Source organism: Calliopsis andreniformis, unplaced genomic scaffold (genome assembly GCF_051401765.1).
Source record: "Calliopsis andreniformis isolate RMS-2024a unplaced genomic scaffold, iyCalAndr_principal scaffold0002, whole genome shotgun sequence".
NCBI lineage: Eukaryota > Metazoa > Arthropoda > Insecta > Hymenoptera > Andrenidae > Calliopsis > Calliopsis andreniformis.
This window is the reverse complement of record NW_027480423.1, coordinates 18,406,604-18,422,886: the sequence shown is the minus strand read 5'-3', so window position 1 is coordinate 18,422,886 and position 16,283 is coordinate 18,406,604.

Here is a 16,283-nt window from a genome sequence, read left to right as displayed (position 1 = left end):
TTGCCCGGATCGTAGAAATGAACGTTACATTCACACTGTTTGCAATTATTCAATTTGTACGCTGGAAAAGCTGTTGTATTTATATTGTATTTTATGCTTCTGACGTTGGCTTCTAAGGCCGTAGCTATTCAATGTGGTGGATCAACGCCCTGTAGTGAAGCCTAGGTCGCCCGGAAAATAGAAATGACCATAACTTCCGCACTGTTTGCAATTATTCGTTTTATACGATGGAAATACTGTTGTATTTGTTTTCTATTTTATATTTCTGGCGTTGACATCAAAGGCCCTAACAATTCTATCTGGTGGCACAACGCCATAGAGTGAAGCCTAGGTTGCCCGGAACGTAGAAATGACCGTCCCTTTCACACTGGTTGCAATTACTCCTGTTAATCGATGGATAAACTGTTGTATCTTTATTGTATTTTATGCTTCGGGCGTTGACTTCTATGGCCCCAACTATTCGATCTGTTGGAGCAACGCACTACAGTGACGCCTAGGTTGCCCGGAACGAAGAAATGGCCATTGCTTTCACACTGGATGCAATTATTCGTTTTATACGATGGAAAAACTATTGTATTTTTAGTGTATTTTATGCTTCTGGCGTTGACTTCTTGGGCCCTAACTACTCGATCCGGTGGAACAATGTCCTAGAGTGAAGCCTAGGTTGCCCGGAACGTAGAAATGGCCATTACTTTCACACTGCATGCAATTATTCTTTCTATACGATGGACAAACTGTTGTATTTATATTGTATTTTATGATTCTTGCGTTGACTTCTTAGGCCCTAGCTGTTCGATCTGGTGGAACAACCACCTAGATTGAAGCCTAGGTTGCCCGGAACGTAGAAAAGACCATTACCTTCACACTGGTTGCAATTATTCGTTTTATTCGATGGAAAAACCGTTGTATTTATATTGTACTTTATGCTTCTGGCGTTGACTTCTTAGGCCCTAACTATTCGATCTGGTGGAGCAACGCCCTAGGGTGGAGCCTAGGTTGCACGGAATGTATAAATGACCATTACTTTCACACTGTTTGCAATTATTCATTTTATACGATAGAAAAGTTGTTGTATTTATATTGTATTTTATGCTTCTGGCGCTGACTTCTAACTCCGTAGCTATGCGGTCCGGTGGAACAACTCCATATATTGAAGCCTAGGTTGCCCGAAACGTAGTAATGACCATAACGTTCACGCTGGATGCAATTACTCCTGTCACACGATTGAAAATCTGTTGTATCTTTATTGTATTTTATGCTTCGGGCGTTGACTTCTAAGGCCCTAACTATTCGATCTGTTGGAGCAACGCCATAGAGTGAAGCCTAGGTTGCCCGCAACGTAGATATGGCCATTACTTTCACACTGGATGCAAGTACTCAATTTATACGCTGGAAAAGCTGTTGTATTTATATTGTATTTTATGCTTCTGACGTTGGCTTCTAAGGCCGTGGCTATTCGATGTGGTGGAGCAACGCCCTATAGTGAAGCCTAGGTTGCCCGGAACGTAGAAATGACCACAACTTTCACACTGGTTGCAATTATTCGTTTTATAAGATGTAAAAATAGTTGTATTTGTCTTGAATTTTATACTTCTGGCGTTGACTTCTAAGATCCTAAAATTCGATCTGGTGGAACAACGCCATAGAATGAAGCCTAGGTTGCTCGGAACGTAGAAATGACCATCCCTTTCACACTGGTTGCAATTACTCCTGTTATACGATGGAAAAACTGTGTATCTTTATTGTATTTTATGCTTCGTGCTTTGACTTCTAAGGCCCTAACTATTCGAACTGGAGGAACAACGACCTAGATTGAAGTCTAGGCTGCCAGGAACGTAGAAGCGACTATCACATTCACACTGTTTGCAATTATTCAATTTGTACGCTGGAAAAGCAGTTGTATTTATATTGTATTTTATGCTTCTGGCGTTGACTTCTAAGTCCCTAGGTATTCGATCTGGTGGAGCAACGCCCTAGAGTGAAGCCTAGATTGCCCGGAACGTAGAAATGACCATAACCTTCACGCTGGCTGCAATTACTCCTGTTGTGCGATTGAAAATCTGTTGTATCTTTATTGTATTTTATGCTTCGGGCGTTGACTTCTAAGGCCCCAACTATTCGATCTGTTGGAGCAACGCACTACAGTGACGCCTAGGTTGCCCGGAACGTAGAAATGGCCATTGCTTTCACACTGGATGCAATTATTCGTTTTATACGATGGAAAAACTGTGTATCTTTATTGTATTTTATGCTTCGTGCTTTGACTTCTAAGGCCCTAACTATTCGAACTGGAGGAACAACGACCTAGATTGAAGCCTAGGCTGCCAGGAACGTAGAAGCGACTATCAGATTCACACTGGTTGGAATTATTCAAGTTATACGAAGGAAAAACTGTTGTTTCTTTATTGTATTTTATGCTTGGTGCGTTGACTTCTAAGGCCCTAACTTTTCGATCTGGAGGAGCAACGCCCTAGAGTTGAGCCTAGGTTGCACCGAAGGTAGAAGTGACCATTACTTTCACCCTGCTTGGAATTATTCCCGTTATACGATGAAAAACTGTTGTATTTTTATTGTATTGTATGCTTCTGGCGTTGACTTCTAAGTCCCTAGGTATTCGGTCTGGTTGAGCAACGCCCTAGAGTGAAGCCTAGGTTTCGCGGAACGTAGAGATGACCATAACTTTCTCAGTTGAAGCAATTATTCGATTTATACAATGGAAAAACAGTTCTATTAATTTTGTTTTTTATGTTTCGGGCGTCGACTTCTAAGGCACTAACTATTCGATCTGGTGGAGCAACGCCCTAGGGTAAAGCCTAGGTTGCCCAGAACGTAGAAATGACCATCACTTTCACACTGGTTGCAATTATTCCTGTTATACGATGGAAAAACTGTTGTATTTTTTTGCATTTTATGCTTCGGATGTTGACCTCTAAGGCCCCAACTATTCATTCTGTTGGAGCAACGCCCTAGGGTGAAGCCTAGGTTGCCCGGAAAGTAGAAATGTCCATAACTTTCATACTGGTTGCAATTATTCGTTTTATACGATGGTAAAACTGTTGTATTTATATTGTAATTTAAGCTTCTGACGTTGACTTCTAAGGCACCAACTATTCGATCTAGTGGAGCAACGCCCTAGTGTGAAGCCTAGGTTGCCTGGAAAGTAGAAATGTCCATAACTTTCATACTGGTTGCAATTACTCGTTCTATACGATGGAAGAACTGTTGTATTTATACTATATTTTATGCTTCTGACGTTGACTTCTAAGGCACTAACTATTCGATCTGGTGGAGCTACGCCCTAGAGTGAAACATACGTTGCCCGGAACGTAGAAATGACCATTACTTTCACACTCTTTGCAATTATTCATTTTATGCGATGGAAAAGCTGTTGCATTTATATTGTATTTTATGCTACTGGCGTTGACTTCTTGGGCCCTAACTATTCTATCTGGTGGAGCAACGCCCTAAGGAGAATCCTAGATTGACCGGGAAGTAGAAATGACCATAACTTTCATACTGGTTGCAATTATCCGTTTTATACGATGGAAAAACTGTTGTATTTATATTGTATTTTATGCTTCTGGCGTTCACTTCTTAGGCCTTAACTATTCGATCTGGTGGAACAACGCACTAGGGTGAAGCCTAGGTTTCCCGGAACGTAGAAATGGCCATAACATTCACATTGGTAGCAATTATTCGTTTTATACGATGGAAAAACTGTTGTATTTATATTGTATTTTATGCTTCTGGCGTTCACTTCTTAGGCCCTAACTATTCGATCGGGTGGAACAATGCCCTAGGGTGAAGCCTAGGTTGCCCGGAAAGTAGAAATGACCATAACATTCAAACTGGTTGCAATTATTCCTTTTATACGATCGCAAAACTGGTGTATTTATATTGCATTTTATGCTTCTGGCGTTGAGTTCTAAGGTACTAAGTATTCCATATGGTGGAGCAACGCCCTACAGTGTTGCCTGGAAAGTAGAAATGTCCATAACTTTCATACTGGTTGCAATTATTCGTTTTATACGATGGAAGAACTGTTGTGTTTATACTGTATTTTATGCTTCTGACGTTGACTTCTAAGGCACTAACTATTCGATCTGGTGGAGCTACGCCCTAGAGTGAAGCCTAGGTTGCCCGGAACGTAGAAATGACCATTACTTTCACACTGGATGCAATTATTCGTTTTATACGATGGAAAAACTGTTGTATTTATATTGTATTTTATGCTTCTGGCGTTCATTTCTTAGGCCCTAACTATTCGATCGGGTGGAACAACGCCCTAGGGTGAAGCCTAGGTTGCCCGGAAAGTAGAAATGACCATAACATTCAAACTGGTTGCAATTATTCCTGTTATACGATGGAAAAACTGTTGTATTTATATTGTATTTTATGCTTCTGGCGTTCATTTCTTAGGCCCTAACTATTCGATCGGGTGGAACAACGCCCTAGGGTGAAGCCTAGGTTGCCTGGAAAGTAGAAATGTCCATAACTTTCATACTGGTTGCAATTATTCGTTTTATACGATGGAAGAACTGTTGTATTTATACTGTATTTTATGCTTCTGACGTTGACTTCTAAGGCACTAACTATTCGATCTGGTGGAGCTACGCCCTAGAGTGAAGCCTAGGTTGCCCGGAACGAAGAAATGACCATTACTTTCACACTGGATGCAATTATTCGTTTTATACGATGGAAAAACTGTTGCATTTATATTGTATTTTATGCTTCTGACGTTGGCTTCTAAGGCCGTAGCGATTCAATGTGGTGGATCAACGCCCTGTAGTGAAGCCTAGGTCGCCCGGAAAATAGAAATGACCATAACTTCCGCACTGTTTGCAATTATTCGTTTTATACGATGGAAATACTGTTGTATTTGTTTTCTATTTTATATTTCTGGCGTTGACATCAAAGGCCCTAACAATTCTATCTGGTGGCACAACGCCATAGAGTGAAGCCTAGGTTGCCCGGAACGTAGAAATGACCGTACCTTTCACACTGGTTGCAATTACTCCTGTTAATCGATGGATAAACTGTTGTATCTTTATTGTATTTTATGCTTCGGGCGTTGACTTCTATGGCCCCAACTATTCGATCTGTTGGAGCAACGCACTACAGTGACGCCTAGGTTGCCCGGAACGAAGAAATGGCCATTGCTTTCACACTGGATGCAATTATTCGTTTTATACGGTGGAAAAACTGTTGTATTTTTAGTGTATTTTATGCTTCTGGCGTTGACTTCTTGGGCCCTAACTACTCGATCCGGTGGAGCAATGTCCTAGAGTGAAGCCTAGGTTGCCCGGAACGTAGAAATGGCCATTACTTTCACACTGCATGCAATTATTCTTTCTATACGATGGACAAACTGTTGTATTTATATTGTATTTTATGATTCTTGCGTTGACATCTTAGGCCCTAGCTGTTCGATCTGGTGGAACAACCACCTAGATTGAAGCCTAGGTTGCCTGGAACGTAGAAAAGACCATTACCTTCACACTGGTTGCAATTATTCGTTTTATTCGATGAAAAAACCGTTGTATTTATATTGTACTTTATGCTTCTGGCGTTGACTTCTTAGGCCCTAACTATTCGATCTGGTGGAGCAACGCCCTAGGGTGGAGCCTAGGTTGCACGGAATGTAGAAATGACCATTACTTTCACACTGTTTGCAATTATTCATTTTATACGATAGAAAAGTTGTTGTATTTATATTGTATTTTATGCTTCTGTCGCTGACTTCTAACTCCGTAGCTATGCGGTCTGGTGGAACAACTCCATATATTGAAGCCTAGGTTGCCCGAAACGTAGAAATGACCATAACGTTCACGCTGGATGCAATTACTCCTGTCACACGATTGAAAATCTGTTGTATCTTTATTGTATTTTATGCTTCGGGCGTTGACTTCTAAGGCCCTAACTATTCGATCTGTTGGAGCAACGCCATAGAGTGAAGCCTAGGTTGCCCGCAACGTAGAAATGGCCATTACTTTCACACTGGATGCAATTACTCAATTTATACGCTGGAAAAGCTGTTGTATTTCTATTGTATTTTATGCTTCTGACGTTGGCTTCTAAGGCCGTGGCTATTCGATGTGGTGGAGCAACGCCCTATAGTGAAGCCTAGGTTGCCCGGAACGTAGAAATGACCACAACTTTCACACTGGTTGCAATTATTCGTTTTATACGATGTAAAAATAGTTGTATTTGTCTTGAATTTTATACTTCTGGCGTTGACTTCTAAGATCCTAAAATTCGATCTGGTGGAACAACGCCATAGAGTGAAGCCTAGGTTGCTCGGAACGTAGAAATGACCATCCCTTTCACACTGGTTGCAATTACTCCTGTTATACGATGGAAAAACTGTGTATCTTTATTGTATTTTATGCTTCGTGCTTTGACTTCTAAGGCCCTAACTATTCGAACTGGAGGAACAACGACCTAGATTGAAGTCTAGGCTGCCAGGAACGTAGAAGCGACTATCACATTCACACTGGTTGGAATTATTCAAGTTATACGATGAAAAACTGTTGTATTTTTATGGTATTGTATGCTTCTGGCGTTGACTTCTAAGTCCCTAGGTATTCGGTCTGGTGGAGCAACGCCCTAGAGTGAAGCCTAGGTTGCCCGGAACGTAGAAGTGGCCATTACGTTCACATTGGATGCAATTATGCGTTTTATACGATGGAAAAACTGTTGTATTTTTAGTGTATTTTATGCTTCGGGCGTTGACTTCTAAGGCCCTAACTATTCGATCTGGTGGAGCAACGCCCTAGAGTGAAGCCTAGGTTGCCCGGAACGTAGAAATGGCCATTACTTTCACATTGGATGCAATTATTCGTTTTATACGATGGACAAACTGTTGTATCTATATTGTACTTTATGCTCCCGGCGCTGACTTCTAAAGCCCTAACTATTCGATCTGGTGGTACAACGCCCTAGAGTCAAGCCTGAGTTGCCCGGAACGTAGAAATGAACGTTACATTCACACTGTTTGCAATTATTCAATTTGTACGCTGGTAAAGCAGTTGTATTTATATTGTATTTTATGCTTCTGGCGTTGACTTCTAAGTCCCTAGGTATTCGATCTGGTGGAGCAACGCCCTAGAGTGAAGCCTAGATTGCCCGGAACGTAGAAATGACCATAACCTTCACGCTGGCTGCAATTACTCCTGTTGTGCGATTGAAAATCTGTTGTATCTTTATTGTATTTTATGCTTCGGGCGTTGACTTCTAAGGCCCCAACTATTCGATCTGTTGGAGCAACGCACTACAGTGACGCCTAGGTTGCCCGGAACGTAGAAATGGCCATTGCTTTCACACTGGATGCAATTATTCGTTTTATACGATGGAAAAACTGTGTATCTTTATTGTATTTTATGCTTCGTGCTTTGACTTCTAAGGCCCTAACTATTCGAACTGGAGGAACAACGACCTAGATTGAAGCCTAGGCTGCCAGGAACGTAGAAGCGACTATCACATTCACACTGGTTGGAATTATTCAAGTTATACGAAGGAAAAACTGTTGTATCTTTATTGTATTTTATGCTTGGTGCGTTGACTTCTAAGGCCCTAACTTTTCGATCTGGAGGAGCAACGCCCTAGAGTTGAGCCTAGGTTGCACGGAAGGTAGAAGTGACCATTACTTTCACCCTGCTTGGAATTATTCCCGTTATACGATGAAAAAGTGTTGTATTTTTAATGTATTGTATGCTTCTGGCGTTGACTTCTAAGTCCCTAGGTATTCGGTCTGGTTGAGCAACGCCCTAGAGTGAAGCCTAGGCTGCCCGGAACCTAGAAATGACCATTACCTTCACATTGGATGCAATTATTCGTTTTATACGATGGACAAACTGTTGTATCTATATTGTATTTTATGCTCCCGGCGCTGACTTCTAAAGCCCTAACTATTCGATCTGGTGGTACAACGCCCTAGAGTCAAGCCTAAGTTGCCCGGAACGTAGAAATGAACGTTACATTCACACTGTTTGCAATTATTCAATTTGTACGCTGTAAAAGCTGTTGTATTTATATTGTATTTTATGCTTCTGACGTTGACTTCTAAGGCCGTAGCTATTCGATGTGGTGGATCAACGCCCTGTAGTGAAGCCTAGGTCGCCCGGAAAATAGAAATGACCATAACTTCCGCACTGTTTGCAATTATTCGTTTTATACGATGGAAATACTGTTGTATTTGTTTTCTATTATATTTTTCGCGTTGACTTCAAAGGCCCTAACAATTCTATCTGGTGGCACAACGCCATAGGGTGTAGTCTAGGTTGCCCGGAACGTAGAAATGACCATCCCTTTCACACTGGTTGCAATTACTCCTGTTATACGATGGAAAAACTGGTGTATCTTTACTGTATTTTATGCTTCGGGCGTTGACTTCTAATGCCCTAACTATTCGATCTGTTGGAGCAACGCGCTAGAGTGACGCCTAGGTTGCCCGGAACGTAGAAATGGCCATTGCTTTCACACTGGCTGCAATTATTCGTTTTATACTATGGAAAGACTGTTGTATCTTTAGTGTATTTTATGCTTCTTGCGTTGACTTCTTAAGGCCTAACTGTTCGATCTGGTGGAACAACGACCTAGATTGAAGCCTAGGTTGCCAGGAACGTAGAAAAGACCATTACCTTCACACTGGTTGCAATTATTCGTTTTATACGATGGAAAAACCGTTGTATCTTTATTGTACTTTATGCTTCTGGCGTTGACTTCTTAGGCCCTAACTATTCGATCTGGAGGAGCAACGCCCTAGAGTGGAGCCTAGGTTGCACGGAATGTAGAAATGACCATTACTTTCACACTGTTTGCAATTATTCATTTTATACGATGGAAAAGTTGTTGTATTTATATTGTATTTTATGCTTCTGGCGTTGACTTCGAAGTCCCTAGCTATTCGATCTGGGTGAACAACGCCCTAGTGCGAAGCCTAGGCTGCCCGGAATGTAGAAATGACAAGTACTTTCTCACTGGTTGCAATTAACCGTTCTACACGATGGAAAAACTGTTGTATCTTTATTGCATTTTATGCTCTGGGCGTTGGCATCTAAGTCCCTAGGTATTCGATCTGGTGCACCAATGCCCTGGAGCGAAGCCTAGGTTGTCCAATACGTAGAAATGACCAGTACCTTCACACTGGTTGCATTTATCCGTTTTACACGATGGAAAGACTGTTGTATTTTTATTGTATTTTATGCTTCGGGCGTTGGCTTCTAAGGCCCTAACTATTCGATATGGTGGAGCCACATCCTAGGGTGAAGCCTAGGTTGCCCGGAGCGTAGAAATGACCATAACGTTCATACTGACTGCAATTATTCGTTTTATACAATGGAAAAGCTGTTGTATTTGTATTGTATTTTATGGTTCTGGCGTTGACTTCTTAGGCCATATCTATTCGATATGGTGGACCAACACCCTAGAGTGAAGCCTAGGTTGTACGGAACGTAGAAATGACCATCACTTTCACACTGGTTGCAATAATTCGTTTTATACAATGGAAAAACTGTTCTATTTATTTTGTATTTTATGCCTCGGGCGTTCCCTTATGAGGCCCTAACTATTCGATCTGTCGGAGCAAAGCCCTAGAGTGAAGCCTAGGTGGCCCGGACCGTAGAAATGACCCTAACTTTCACACTGGTTGCTGTTATTCGTTTTATACGATGGAAAATCTGTTGTATTTATATTGTATTTTATGCTTCTAGCGTTGACTTCTTAGGCCCTATCTATTCTTCTGGTGGAGCAACGCCCTAGTGTGAAGCCTAGGTGGCCGGGAATGTAGAAATGGCCATAACGTTCATACTGGTTGCAATTATTCGTTTTATACAATGGAAAAACTGTTCCATTAATATTGTATTTTATGCTTCTGGCGTTGACTCCTTAGGCCCTAACTATGCGATCTGATGGAGCAACGCCCTGGAGTGAAGCCTAGGTTGCCCGGAACGTAGAAATGACCACTACCTTCACCGTTGGTGTAATCATTCGTTCTATACGATGGAAAAACTGTTGTATTTTTATTGTATTTTATGTTTCTGGCGTTGACTTCTTAGGCCCTAACTATTCGATCTGGTGGAGCAACGCCCTAGAGTGAAGCCTAGGTTGCCCGGTACGTAGAAATGACCATTACTTTCACACTGATTGCAATTATTCATTTTATACGATGGAAAATCTGTTGTGCTTATATTGTATTTTATGCTTCTGGCGTTGACTTCTAAGTCCCTAGCCATTCGATCTGGGTGAACAACGCCCTAGAGCGAAGCCTAGGCTGCCCGGAACGTAGAAATGACAAGTACTTTCACACTGGTTGCAATTAACCGTTCTACACGATGGAAAAACTGTTGTATCTTTATTGCATTTTATGCTCTGGGCGATGGCTTCTAAGTCCCTAGGTATTCGATCTGGTGCACCAATGCCGTGGAGCGAAGCCTAGGTTGCCCAATGCATAGAAATGACCATAACTTTTACACTAGTTGAAATAATTCGTTTTATACAATAGAAAAACTGTTCTATTTATTTTGTACTTTATGCCTCGGGCGTTGACTTCTTAGGCCATAACTATTAGATCTGGTGGAGCAACGACCTGGAGTGAAGCCTATGTTGGCGGGAACGTAGAAATGACCATTACTTTCACACTGGTTGCAATTATTCCTGTTATAGGATGGAAAAACTGTTGTACTTTTATTCTATTTTATGTTTCGGGCGTTGACTTCTAAGGCCCTAACTATTCGATATGGTGGAGCCACGTCCTAGGGTGAAGCCTAGGTTGCCCGGTACGTAGAAATGACCATAACGTTCATACTCGTTGCAATTATTCGTTTTATGCAATGGAAAAACTGTTGTATTTATATTGTATTTTATGCTTCTGGCGTTGACTTCTTAGGCCCTATATATTCGATCTGGTGGACCAGCGCCCTAGAGTGAAGCCTAGGCTGCACGGAACGTAGAAAAGACTATAACTTTCACACTGGTTGCAATCATTCGTTTTATACGATGGAAAAACTGTTGAATTTATTTTGTATTTTATGCTTCTGGCGTTGACTTCTAAGGCCCTATGTCTTCGATCTGGTGGAGCAATGCCTCAGAATTAAGTCTAGGATGCCCGAAACGTCGAAATGATCATTACTTTAGCACTGGTTGTTATTATCCGTTTTACACCATGGAAAAACTGTTGTATTTATATTGTATTTTAAGCTTCTGGCGTTGACTTCTTAGGCCATAACTATTCGATCTTGTGGAGTAACGCCCTAGATTGAAGCCTAGGTTGCACGGAACGTAGAAATGACCATAACTTTCACACTGGCTGCAACTATTCGTTTTATACGATGGAAAGACTGTTCTATTTATTTTGTATTTTATGCTTCGGGCGTTGTCTTCTAAGGCCTTAACTCATCGATCTGGTGGAGCAACGCCCTAGAGTGAAGCCTAGGTTGACCGGAGCGTAGAAATGACCATTACATTCACACTGACTGCAATTATTCATTTTATGCGATGGAAAAGCTGTTGTATTTATATTGTATTTTATGCTTCTGGCGTTGACTCCTTAGGCCCTAACTATTCGCTATGGTGGAGCCACGCCCTAGAGTGAAGCCTAGGTTGGCGGGAACGTAGAAATGACCATTAGTTTCAGACTGGTTACAATTATTCCTGTTATACGACGGAAAAACTGTTGTATTTATATTGTATTTTATGCTTCTGGCGTTGACTCCTTAGGCCCTAACTATGCGATCTGATGGAGCAACGCCCTGGAGTGAAGCCTAGGTTGCCCGGAACGTAGAAATGACCATTACCTTCACAGTTGATGCAATCATTCGTTCTATACGATGGAAAAACTGTTGTACCTTTATTGTATTTTATGTTTCTGGCGTTGACTTCTTAGGCCCTAACTATTCGATCTGGTGGATCAACGCCCTAGTGTGAAGCCTAGGTGGCCGGGAATGTAGAAATGGCCATAACGTTCATACTGGTTGCAATTATTCGTTTTATACAATGGAAAAACTGTTCCATTAATATTGTATTTTATGCTTCTGGCGTTGACTTCTTAGGCCATAACTATTCGATCTGGTGGAGCAACGCCCTAGATTGAAGCCTAGGTTGCACGGAAGGTAGAAATGACCATAACTTTCACACTGGCTGCAATTATTCGTTTTATACGATGGAAAGACTGTTCTATTTATTTTGTATTTTATGTATCGGGCGTTGTCTTCTAAGGCCCTAACTCTTCGATCTGGTGGAGCAACGCCCTAGAGTGAAGCCTAGGTTGACCTGAGCGTAGAAATGACCATTACATTCAAACTGATTGCAATTATTCATTTTATACGGCGGAAAAACTGTTGTATTTATATTGTTTTTTATGCTTCTGGCGTTGACTCCTTTGGCCCTAATTATGCGATCTGATGGAGCAACGCCCTGGAGTGAAGCCTAGGCTGCCCGGAACGTAGAAATTACCATTACCTTCACAGTTGATGCAATCATTCGTTCTATACGATGAAAAAACTGTTGTATTTTTATTGTATTTTATGCTTCGTGCTTTGACTTCTAAGGCCCTAACTATTCGATCTGGAGGAGCAACGCCCTAGAGTTGAGCCTAGGTTGCACGGAAGGTAGAAGTGACCATTACTTTCAACCTGCTTGGAATTATTCCCGTTATACGATTAAAACAGTTGTATTTTTATTGTATTGTATGCTTCTGGCGTTGACTTCTAAGTCCCTAGGTATTCGATCTGGTGGAGCAACGCCCCAGAGTGAAGCCTCGGTTGCCCGGAACGTAGAAATGACCATTACCTTCACACTGGTTGCAATTATTCCTGTTATACGATGGACGAACTGTTGTATTTATATTGTATTTTATCCTTCTTGCGTTGACTTCTAAGGCCCTAACAATTCGATCTGGTGGAGCAACGCCATAGAGTGATGCCTAGGTTGCTCGGAACGTACAAAATGACCATCCATTTCACACTGGTTGCAATTACTCCTGTTAGGCGATGGAAAAACTGTGTATCTTTATTGTATTTTATGCTTCGAGCTTTGACTTCTAAGGCCCTAACTATTCGATCTGTTGGAGCAACGCACTAGAGTGACGCCTATGTTGCCCGGAACGTAGAAGTGGCCATAACTTTCACACTGGTTGCAATTATTCGTTCTATACGATGGAAAAACTGTTGTATTTGTTTTGTGTTTTATAATTCTGGCGTTGACTTCTAAGGCCCTAACAATTCGATCTGATGGAACAACGCCATAGAGTGAAGCCTAGGTTGCCCGGAACGTAGAAATGACCATCCCTTTCACATTGGCTGCAATTACTCCTGTTATACGATGGAAAAACTGTTGTATCTTTATTGTATTTTATGCTTCGAGCGTTGACTTCTAAGGCCCTAACAATTCGATCTGTTGGAGCAACGCACTAGAGTGAAGCCTAGGTTGCCCGGATCGTTGAAATGGCCATTGCTTTCACACTGGATGCAATTATTCGTTCTATACGATGGAAGAACTGTTGTATTTAAATTGTATTTTTTGCTTCTGGCGTTGGCTTCTAAGGCCGTAACTATTCGATGTGGTGGAGCAACGCCATATAGTGAAGCCTAGGTTGCCCGGAACGTTGAAATGACCATTACCTTCACACTGGTTGCAGTTATTCGTTTTATACAATGGAAAAACTGTTGTATTATTATTGTATTTTACGCTTCTGGCGTTGAACTCTAAGTCCCTAGCTATTCGTTCTGGTGGAGCAACACCCTAGAGCGAAGCCTAGGTTGCGCGGAACGTAGAAATGACCATTACGTTCACACTGGTTCCAATTATTCCTATTATACGATGGAAAAACTGTTGCATTTATTTTGTATTTTATGCTTCTGGCGTTGACGTCTTAGGCCGAAACTATTGGATCTGGTGGACCAACGCCCTAGAGTGAAGCCTAGGTTGCCCGGAACGTAGAAATGACCATATCTTTCACACTGGTGGCAATTATACCTGATATACGATTGAAAAACTGTTGTATTTATATTGTACTTTATGCTTCTGGCGTTGACTTCTTATGCCCTAGCCAGTCGATCTGGTGAAACAACGCCCTGGAGTGAAACCTGGTTTGCCCGGAACGTAGAAATGACCATCACTTTCACACTGGTTGCAATTACTCCGGTTATACGATGGACAAACTGTTGGATTTTTATTGTACTTTAAGCTTCTGACGTTGACTTATAAGGTCCTAGGTACTCTATCTCGCTGGGCAACGTCCAAGAGTGAAGCGTATGTTGTCCGAACCGCAGAAATGACCAATACTTTCACACTGGTTGCAAATTATTCTTTTTATACGATGTAAAAACTGTTGTATTTTTATTGTATTTTATGCGTCTGGAGTTGTTTTCTAAGGCCGCAACTATTCGACCTGGTGGAGCAACATCCTGGAGTGAAGCCTAGGTTGCCCGGAGCGTAGAAATGACCATCGCTTTCACACTGGCTGCAATTATTCCTGTTATAAGATGTAAAAACTGTTGCATCTATATTGTATTTTATGCTTCTGGCGATGACTTCTAAGGCCGTAGCAACTCGATGTGGTGGAGCAACGCCCTAGAGTGAAGCCTAGGTTGCCCGAAACGTAGAAATGACCATAACTTTCATACTGGTTGCAATTATTCGTTTTATACAATGGAAAAACTGTTCTATTTATTTAATATTTTATGCTGCTGGCGTTGACTTCTTACGCCCTAACTATTGGATCTGGTGGACTAACGCCCTAGAGTGAAGCCTAGGTTGGCCGGAACGTTGAAATGACCATTAGTTTCACACTGGTTGCAATTATTCCCGTTATATGACGGAATACAGCCTTAGAAGACAACGACCGAAGCATAAAATACAATAAAAATGCAATAGTTTTTCCATCATATAACGGGTATAATTGCAACCAGTTTGAAAGTGATTGTCATTTCTACTTTCCGGGCAACCTAGGCTTCACCCTAGGGCGTTGTTCCACCCGATCGAATAATTAGGGCCTAAGAAGTGAACGCCAGAAGCATAAAATACAATATAAATACAACAGTTTTTCCATCGTATAAAACGAATAATTGCATCCAGTGTGAAGGTAATGGTCATTTCTACGTTCTGGGCAACCTAGGCTTCACTCTAGGGCGTTGCTCCACCAGATCGAATAGTTGGTGCCTTAGAAGTCAACGTCAGAAGCTTAAATTACAATATAAATACAACAGTTTTTCCATCGTATAAAACGAATAATTGCAACCAGTATGAAAGTTATGGACATTTCTACTTTCCGGGCAACCTAGGATTCACCCTAGGGCGTTGCTCCAACAGATTGAATAGTTAGTGCCTTAGAAGTCAACGCCCGAAGCATAAAATGCAAAAAAATACAACAGTTTTTCCATCGTATAACAGGAATAATTGCAACCAGTGTGAAAGTGATGGTCATTTCTACGTTCTGGGCAACCTAGGCTTCACCCTAGGGCGTTGCTCCACCAGACCGAATAGTTAGGGCCTTAGAAGTCAACGCCAGAAGCATAAGGTACAATATAAATACGACAGCTTTTCCATCGTATAACAGGAGTAATTGCAACCAGTTTGAAAGTGATGGTCATTTCTACGTTCCGGGCACCCTAGGCTTCACTCTAGGGCGTTGCTCCACCATATCGAATACTTAGTGCCTTAGAAGTCAACGCCAGAAACATAAAATACAATATAAATACAACAGTTTTTCCATCGTATAAAACGAATAATTGCAACCAGTGTGAAAGTTATGGTCATTTCTACGTTCTGGGCAACCTAGGCTTCACTCTAGGGCGTTGCTCCACCAGATCGAATAGTTGGTGCCTTAGAAGTCAACGTCAGAAGCTTAAATTACAATATAAATACAACAGTTTTTCCATCGTATAAAACGAATAATTGCAACCAGTATGAAAGTTATGGACATTTCTACTTTCCGGGCAACCTAGGCTTCACCCTAGGGCGTTGCTCCAACAGACTGAATAGTTGGGGCCTTAGAGGTGAACATCCGAAGCATAAAATGCAAAAAAAATACAACAGTTTTTCCATCGTATAACAGGAATAATTGCAACCAGTGTGAAAGTGATGGTCATTTCTACGTTCTGGGCAACCTAGGCTTCACCCTAGGGCGTTGCTCCACCAGATCGAATAGTTAGGGCCTTAGAAGTCAACGCCAGAAGCATAAGGTACAATATAAATACAACAGCTTTTCCATCGTATAACAGGAACAATAGCAACCAGTGTGAAAGATATGGTCATTTCTACGTTCCGGGCAACCTAGGCGTCACTAT